Raw genomic sequence first — 9,685 nt, forward strand, 5'->3', positions numbered from 1 at the left:
CTTCTCTCCTGCTCTGCTTAGGACTTCCGCATTTCTTACTCGGTCGATCAATTTGATCCTCATTATTCTTATGAAGCACCACATTTTTAAACCTTTTATTTCTCTGCTGTTGTCATTTTCAATGCCCCTCTTCCATAGGGAATCAGTGTGTTTAAAGATCTTCCCAATTGAACTTCAATACAATATCTTAATTTTCAATTCCGAGGACGATGGAAATTTTCCAAATGGGAGATTTTCACGCTGCAAAACAATTGACTCACTATCAAGTATCTTTGGAATTAACAATGGAATATTTTTCTTCTGGATTAATTTTCAAAATAAATGGAAACGTTGTTGCTGAGATTTACGAGTATTAACTGTCGGCTATTTCATGACTCGCGGTGAGCGAAGAGGTCTGAAACTATGCTTTCCTACTATTCTGCAATGCATGTTCATTCCGATTCTCTTTTCGACATTCACAGGGCATGAAATTTCACTTCTTCCAACTGGCGATGTTTTCCTCACTAAAGCGTTCGTTCATTTTAAATTGAAACAGGCTCTATTTTTTCCTGCATTCTTGTTCTTCTCGGCTTTGCACGATGAATTTTGCTTTCCAGCTTTGGTTTGTACAATAGAACGAGCAATTTCTTCTCATTTCGAGAGCGGGATTAGGAGCTCATTTGACTCATTTATTCCGAATGCGATGACCTGCATTCGTACCTGGATGGAAAGTGACCAAATACCCCCTCCGACTCCCACCACGCAAACCCTGAACCTTATTCCAGAGTATTCCTCTCGAAGTCATTAGGTATCTCATTTATCGAATACATTTCGCTATTGATTTTGTGCAGCTGGTTCAACATCTTTTCTCCTGTATTTTTTATTAGAGTTGGGTTGGGTTATCGACAATTTTTACCGTCGGTTAATTCTAAAGATTAATTCATTTTTCATCCTTGTTGTTGATTTCGTCCGTTTGAAAGTGAGCAGAAAGTTCGGTGTTTATCAATATGTAGCGTATGTATCGCTTTTATAAAGCTGCTATCATACTGTTATAACCATACTGTTTTTAATTTATGCATACAACAATGAGCTATAAAGCCTAAGGCGTTGATTATATCATTTACATTGTGTGACTTAATCAATGAAATGATGTATAATTTAAAGACGTAAGAAAACGATCTCCCAGCACATTTTCCCCAATTATATTAACCCTGTAGTGGAACTTCAAATTCTACTTTTAGCGGAATGAAATTTTTTGAACATTTTATTCCCATTAGATGAGCACTTATGGAATGTAATGGAATATTTTCATTACTAATTTTGGATTCGTAACTTTAACTACTCATTCTTCCATCGTTTATGCAATGAGTAGTAATTTTAATGCCTTTATATAGTCTTTGAAGGGTATGTTTACTCAAGCACAGCGGATAATCTTATTTTTCGCGAGTATCAAAGCAACTTTGAATATAAACCAAGCCCTTCGAATATGGTAATCATTTTACGATTAATTTAACAACTATTTTTCGACACTTATTCTATTATTTTGCAATTATGTGGCTTGAATGTTTGTTAATTAAGCTGGTCAGAGAGGAGAAGATAAATGTATGGGAATATTAAAAGAACATGACGCTATAGTAAATTTTATATTTTTCGTATGACCTCTAATTCGCTCATGTACAATGAGTATTTGCTCAAAATTCACAATCTGCCAAAGGGAATGAAACTTCATCCATTGAATATGTTAGATATTGACCTAATTTCAATTAATATATAAAAAACTATATTTATTTGATATATCCTGGTCATTTCTCTATACGTACTGGATGAATATCATTTATTACATTCCGTATTTTTTTCTTTTGGCGTAATAACAATCTTCTGAGCGAAGTTTTCATTTAATGCGATCGTGTTCTCATGGGTGATGTCGAATTTGCAAACTAACCTGAATTCTCTTTTCTCTTCTTTACAGAATGAAAGGGTACAGAAAAAGTGTCTTCGAAGCAACGAAAAGTGAACTCACCAGATGAAGAAATCCATATCGTCGGCCGAAAAGATTTTTAAGGAAGAAATACAGCTTCATGGAGGGGGGGGGGAGTGATAGGCTCTTCATCGCTTTGATTTTATGGCTGATGATTGTTATTTTTGTGCAATGCCCTGGGTGTACATGTATTCGTCTTTTACACATACAAACACATTTACATACAAATAACACATGGTATGAATCAAGGTACAAAGGTACATGAGATCTCTATCGGTGGTGACGTCAATCGAATGAACAAAATGCAAAGAGTCAGAATAGACTCGGAGGGTAAAAAATTGTTGCAACAAATGAGAGGTAATAAAAACTGGTACCAGATCACGTGAATAAAAAAATCACAAGGTCATTGACCAAGAACATGGTAAAGAAAACGATGAAAATAGCGCTAAAGGTATGGTCCCCAAATGAATACTAAAATAAAAGGCCTTATAGTAAACCTTTAGTATGGTTTATTTAGATTATGAGCTCAAACGTAGGTAGGGGTGTGTGTGTGCTTGTGTGAGTGTGATATGTCCATATTTTGTGTTTTGCCCCTTCTTTTTTGGTTTTGTTTTTGCGACTGTATATTTTTGCATGTGCATACTAATCCTACCTCTCCACAGAATCAAGTCATCGCTGGATTTGAAGAAAAGAAGTCAGAAGACATCAGTAGAAGAGGACCAAGACAAGAAGATAATGCGTGCGTTAGTTTTGATTTGGGCTGTTTGGGCCGATTAATTTGCGTAACGTAAGGCTAGGCGATTATATGCGTGCGTTAACTTTAGCCTTTTGAACCAAGGTTGAGTATGTACGCTAATCCATTGCAGCGTACAGGAATGGGACTTTCACTTGGTTTAAGTGCAAAGATACGTATGTTGTCGTGGAGTGCATGCGAGGCTTTGGGGATTTTTAGTGCAAGGGTTTTTTTTTTATTTCTGCATGTGCCTACTAATCCTACCTCTCCTCAGGTTTTGAAGAGCAGAAGACATCAGTAGAAGAGGACAGCTTAGTCATCTCTGGATTTGAAGAAAAGAAGTCAGAAGACATCAGTAGAAGAGGACCAAGACAAGAAGATAATGCGTGCGTTAGTTTTGATTTGGGCTGTTTGGGCCGATTAATTTGCGTAACGTAAGGCTAGGCGATTATATGCGTGCGTTAACTTTAGCCTTTTGAACCAAGGTTTAGTATGTACGCTAACCCATTGCAGCGTACAGGAATGGGACTTTCACTTGGTTTAAGTGCAAAGATACCCCCTGTATGTTGTCGTGGAGTGCATGCGAGGCTTTGGGGATTTTTAGTGCAAGGGTTTTTTTTTTATTTCTGCATGTGCCTACTAATCCTACCTCTCCTCAGGTTTTGAAGAGCAGAAGACATCAGTAGAAGAGGACAGCTTAGTCATCTCTGGATTTGAAGAAAAGAAGTCAGAAGACATCAGTAGAAGAGGACCAAGACAAGAAGATAATGCGTGCGTTAGTTTTGATTTGGGCTGTTTGGGCCGATTAATTTGCGTAACGTAAGGCTAGGCGATTATATGCGTGCGTTAACTTTAGCCTTTTGAACCAAGGTTTAGTATGTACGCTAACCCATTGCAGCGTACAGGAATGGGACTTTCACATGGGAAGTGCAAAGATACCCCCTGTATGTTGTCGTGGAGTGCATGCGAGGCTTTGGGGATTTTTAGTGCAAGGGTTTTTTTTTAATTTTTGCATGTGCCTACTAATCCTACCTCTCCCCAGGATTTGAAGAACAGAAGACATCAGTAGAAGAGGACAGCAAAGTCATCTCTGGATTTGAAGAAAAGAAGTCAGAAAACAACGGTAGAAGAGGACCAAGACAAGAAGATAATGCGAGTGTTAGCTTTGATTTGGGCTTTTAGGGCCGATTAATTTGCGTAACGTAAGGCTAGGCGATTATATGCGAGGCTTTGGGGATTTTTAGTGCAAGGGTTTTTTTATTTTTGCATGTGCCTACTAATCCTACCTCTCCCCAGGCTCAAGTCATCCCCGGATACGAAGAGCAGAAGACAACGGTCGAAGAGGATCCATAAAGCATGCTTCTCCGATTCATGAAGAACATAAATTCATGGCACCATCACGTCACAGTAAGATTATATTCACATTCATATGTACCTCATTTTTATATTTGAAATCTTATCAATTTTGTGAAATCACTTGAGTAAACGAGGAATTTTTAAGTGAAAATCATTTTATTTCGAGCTAGCACCTTTTTCCATTAATTTTTAACACTTCCAGTTACTTTTTAACGTTGATGGGAAGATTTTAGAAAAATATTTTAACCAAAATACCTTTGCAATAAACAGTGAGTGAGTGAGAATATCTTACTCAGTAAACTTTGTCCAAGTAACGATTTATTATAAATGCCTATAAAATCCTCGTGCTAATGGCCATACTTATTATTTTAAGTAACTGCCTCAAGCATTCGATTTTTAACAGCTCTTTGCTCAGTCTTTTCGCTTTTGCAATGTTGAATTTATGTTAATAAACGCATTCTTCTCTTTGTAGCTGTGACTCCTTCCCGAAATTGAGTTCAACTTTGGGAGAAGCAGAATTGCTGTGGGTTGTGAAGACTTCAAAACGGATTGGGCCAGTCATGCAAGAGGTAGGAATGGATTTTATTTATTTTCTTTTCAACTTATGCACATGTTTTGACCCTTCACATGATAATCAAAAATATTATCCTGTTCATACATAAAGTAAAAGTAAGTCCCTTTTCAGATACATTTAATTCATATACAAGTTTTACTCAGTGTAAGTAAATACGTTTTGCATACTTGCTTCCTTGCTTACTGCCTTTCCATTTCTATATCAAAATTTACGACCCAGGAATAATAGGCTAATTTTCTTTATAGAATCGCCTAGCATTAAAAAGATCGCCCCAGAGTTCGAGAGAGTCCCCTTAACCACGTTCTTTGATGTGATTATTTTTTCGAAAATTGATCATGAAGGAAGCTTTTTCGTTGTTGTTTTCGATTAGAGTCATTGTATTTCTTGAACTATTTGTAATCCTTCATTTAAGTTTTGCGATGATGTTTGTTCTTATTTCTCTTTATGCTTATCGATTAATTTTATATTCTTAGTTCCTTCGTTTTTATTTAATATTTAAAAATTCTATGATTTTTCTGAGTAGTTTTTTGGTATTACAGAATTTTTTCGTGTGGCGTTAATGTGAAAAAGGTCTACCCCCATTTATTCATAAATTCAATTAATTAGTACCACACTGCCACTTTAAAGTCTATTTTGTAATCCAGTGTAGCACTACATTTCATTAAAACGTAAAATTATCACTTCGCGTCTTTTTAAAGAAATCGATGAAGCAAATTATACAGTAGACCATTTGCTAGAACATATTGCACTTGCAAATTCTTTTTACTTATATCAGGAACCAATTTATTCCAATTACCATCAAATATATCATTTTGAATGCATTGGAAAATGAATTATTTTAACTGCCTCATCAAGAGCTGGCTTAACCTCTCTCTCTCTCTCTTTAGTAATTCTTGATTCATATTTATTTTTTCATGCAGAGGGGAAACCTCTATTCTGTATTTAGTTGCATCGTTAGTACAAGTGATTGTTCTTATTGCAACAGGTGACTCTGCAAAATGCTGTATTACCTGGAGAAGAGGTGCTCCGAAGGATCCCTCAAGAGGCGAAGATTGAAGAAACTGAAGAAGCAAAAGGCCTGGGCTCCTGCTGCATTATTCAGTGAACTGTGGACTATTTAAGTGTTCTTTTTTATTGTTGTGTGCTTTATTGTAATTTATTTATTGTAATGTGTTTTTTTACAGCTTTGGGGGAATATAGGTAGGAGAGTAGGAAATTAGATTCTTAGATAGCCGGCATGCGTAGCTTATCTACCAGGGTTTAATTAGATAGCACTAACTTCGTACTTAGGTGGCTTAACTAGGGGCAGGAACTTAGGTCCGTTTTGTTTGCGATCTCAGGGGATCGTTGCGATGATGGGTACCCACTTTAGATTATCACGGGGGTGTGTCGTAGGTGTGTGAATGTTGTTTGGTATGAGTGAGTGAGTTTGTATGCTTGTAGTAGTAGTAGTATTAATAATAGTAGTGTTAGTAGTAATGCTAACACTAACTGTCCTTTCCTTTCACTAAAAATCCCTCCCCACCCTCCCTCCCCCTCAAATCCAAACTGCTCCCTCTACGTGGGGAGGGGGATAAACAGAGGAAAGTCTATACAATTCAATTATCGAGGTGAATGAGTTATAGATATTGAACCCTGATTGAATTGTGACATAAGACTTTACTCTGGCTAAAGCAGTGTGGTATCTAGTGTCTATTTCTGTGGATGTTCCAAGTATTCGGGAGGTGAAGAATTTTCTCCTATTTTTCTTCGTGTAATTTGTTCTATTTGCTTTGTTTCCATTGTATATTATTTTAGTTCCTTCGCTTGAAATATATTTTATGATAATATCACTTATTTAATTATTATATACCTTTTTTAGCTATTGCTGTTCCTAGGTATTGCACTAATTTTTGGTGATATTTTTTTATTATCTCATTGCTATTATCTGTTGAATAAATATTGCTGTCTTTTTTTAAGGAATTAAACTAATTTGAAATGTATTTATTGTCTTAATTTATTCATCATTTGATTTTATTTCAATGAAGGTTTCAGTGATATACTTATTTTCACTGTTCTAAAAAACTTTCTTTATTAATATGTATTGAAAATGTTATGATATATTATGCTTAAAAATAAAGTGATATTCACATTTTTGCATGTCAAATGCATATTCTTGTCCTAAAATACGTTTATAAAAATGATTTTTAGCTGATTGTTTATTATTTATGTATTCTATATGAGTATAGTTTCTGTATAAGCTACAGTATATCAATAATTATTTTATTACCTTTATGTAAACTATTTTTTGTAAGTATACGAATAATTAGCATTTATCATTAAATATTTGAAGTTCTGCGCTTTATCAATTTATTTTTTGCCAAAAGATGTTTGTTTTCTAATGAATGCAATAGCAGCAATTATTTTTCATGCATTTATTGTGATGATTTTGGCCGAAAATATCAATATTTTACGGTTATTTGAGTCATTTTATAGATGAAATGTAATAATATCTTTGGCTGATATATTTAAGTTAAAAAATGCATAGCATAAGGGAAAATATTTTTGACCTCATAATGTGGGTCCAAAAGTAAATTTTTTTAAAGTCTTGCTAAAACGTGCTTATGCTTTTTCGTGCAAAAAAAGGTCGGGATAAAAAAATCTGTTTCGGAAAAAAGTGATATTCTAGGTTCATTCGTTGGGAAAACGATGGCACTACTTTTATTAGCAAAAAACCATCCGTAGCATTAACGAGGCCATAGGCGTGGTCACTACCAATGTCAAAGGAATGGCAAAAGGGAGGCTTGGCTACTAAGGTGTCGAACCTTAAATTTGTAAGGGTGCTCAAGATAATGGTATAGTCCACACATCGGTATTGTTGACCTCCAAGGGTTATGCATGGCCCAAATGTCTATGAGGCTTGTTCCGCACTATCTAAACAAACAACATGACTAACCATAGGATTTTAGGTTGCCAAAGTCATTGAATAGGTCTACAGAAGGTTGATTTTAGGTTGCCAAAGTTGATGGGAAGGTCCACAGAACCCTCTTATCACCCAGTTAACCTTTAACGGTTAGACGATGGTTAATGGTCGCTAAAGTATCCGGGAAATCTAGGTGTCAAACCCTATTTTTGCAGAGATGGAATCAATATCGTTAATCATATGAAATATTTCACATGCAGGGTTTTTTACGGGCTCAGAGAAAAATACGTTCCATATAAAAGAATGGTGGCATTGATCAAAATAACAAAATACGTATCAAGGGATTTAAACCAACGGATCAAGTTCGCCATGAAAAAATAGTTGACTCAGACGGGATTCGAACCCGGATCTCCCGATTGCCGGTCAACCCATCCCGAAGTTCGCTCTGAGAACATGGCTTTGTGGTGGAACTGGTTTACACGTAACACATCCGTGAGGCACGGTATTCCCCTTGACAAGCAGACAGCTACGGCATAGACCAATAAATGGTCTATATATAATGTGGTGTACCGATAACGAAACCAGGTTTGCTGTACCTACATTCAGGGGTGGACTGGGTTGATTAGGGACCCTCCCTCGGCTGGAGCTCATTATAGCCCCCGCCCCCTTCCAGGAAATTTTTAGGAAATTGATTTTGACGTAACTATGGCTCGTAAAAAAAAAAAAAAATAAAATAAATTCATTTTTTTAGAAAAGAATACTATGAAAACTGAGCAGTTTATAAAATTTATTTATACGAGATAAAATTGAATTTGTTCCTTGACCACTCACTTGCCGAAGCGTTAACTTGATGTAAGTCATCAGCCTGTACTGATCATCTCAGACCTGAATATAATTGTTCAACAGGTGCTCAAAAAGCAAAAAGGTGTGTTGCTTAATTATCCAGTTGATTATGAAATTAAGAATCCAATCTCAAAACTTGTCTAAAAATTTAATACTTAATTGGCACAAATTTATTTTCAAAGATTGTTTCGCTGTTCCCGCAGAAAATTTACTTCGTTAGAATGAAATGAATTTATTGAATTGAATATAATTAGTCGTAGTCACAAACGGCTGGAGGAAATTTTAAGGGGTATTATAGCGGATTAGCTGGGAACAATACCTTTTAATTGTGAGGATTATGAATTAGTCGGATGAGTTCAACAAAGTTTATTCCAAGGATTAACATTTACATAAAATATACAACACTAACAAAGTAAAAGTAACAAACAAAATCATAAATGAATTCCCAAGGATAACGGTTCTGAAATGGTATCAAATGAAAGTGTGAAAGTACATAATTATATCATTAATCATAAACTACTGCCGGGCAATGCTAAAACTCGAAATTTAGTTATCAAATTATGAAACTTCCGTATGAATTCGTAAACGTGATAGACTTTTTTTACAGGATTACTGAAAAGATAGCATAAAAACTTGCAAAAAAACTCAGTTTCAAATTTAATGATAAAAAAATGAAAATTTAAAATATAGAAAATTGATTTTCACAGATTGCCGAAGAAAATTTATTACTTGAGAATGAAATACACGTCTTTGAATGAATATTTCTAGTCAAAAGTGGCTATTCTTACCAATGGCTAGAGGAAATTGTAAGGGGTATTCTAGCCCATTAGCTGTAAATAATATCATTTGATGGTGCGGGATATGAAATAATTGTATAACTTCAACTAAGTTTATTCCGCGGATTTACATAAAATATATAACGCTATCAAAATAAAAAATATATATTCGAGGATCTGTTTAGGCTGTAGTCACTTCGGCACTACTGGGTTTACGCTGGTATGGGAGTTGTATCAGCCCACCATTCACCCTAATGACGGCAGGAAACCCATGAAACCACCGTTTGGCCACCACGGAACGATGAAGTATATAATATTTCAACTCGCACGCTCCGCGCGCTCGTTAAGGGGCTCCGCCCCTTAAGAACCCCGGTTCCGGCTTCGCCGTCTACATTTGTGGTCGCTCGAAGACTTTTAAAGTTCGAATAATCTCACCTCAGCTAGGGGCCGGCTTCGCCGGCCAGGGGGTAGGGAGGCGCCCCACTCATTCCTCGAAACGGCTTCGCCGTTCCTCGCTGGAGGGCGGCTTCGCCGCCCAGGGGTT

General features: G+C 36.1%; 1 long non-coding RNA gene across 1 annotated transcript; it reads left to right on the forward strand.

Moving 5' to 3' along the window:
• The first annotated feature begins 3,979 nt into the window (after positions 1-3,979).
• On the forward strand, positions 3,980-6,042 carry LOC124154947. The gene is made up of 3 exons (XR_006864055.1): positions 3,980-4,097; positions 4,519-4,615; positions 5,606-6,042. It is a non-coding gene; the product is annotated as an uncharacterized LOC124154947 (long non-coding RNA).
• The last annotated feature ends 3,643 nt before the right edge of the window (positions 6,043-9,685 follow it).

The sequence above is a fragment of the Ischnura elegans genome, chromosome 3, assembly GCF_921293095.1.
Source record: "Ischnura elegans chromosome 3, ioIscEleg1.1, whole genome shotgun sequence".
Lineage (NCBI taxonomy): Eukaryota > Metazoa > Arthropoda > Insecta > Odonata > Coenagrionidae > Ischnura > Ischnura elegans.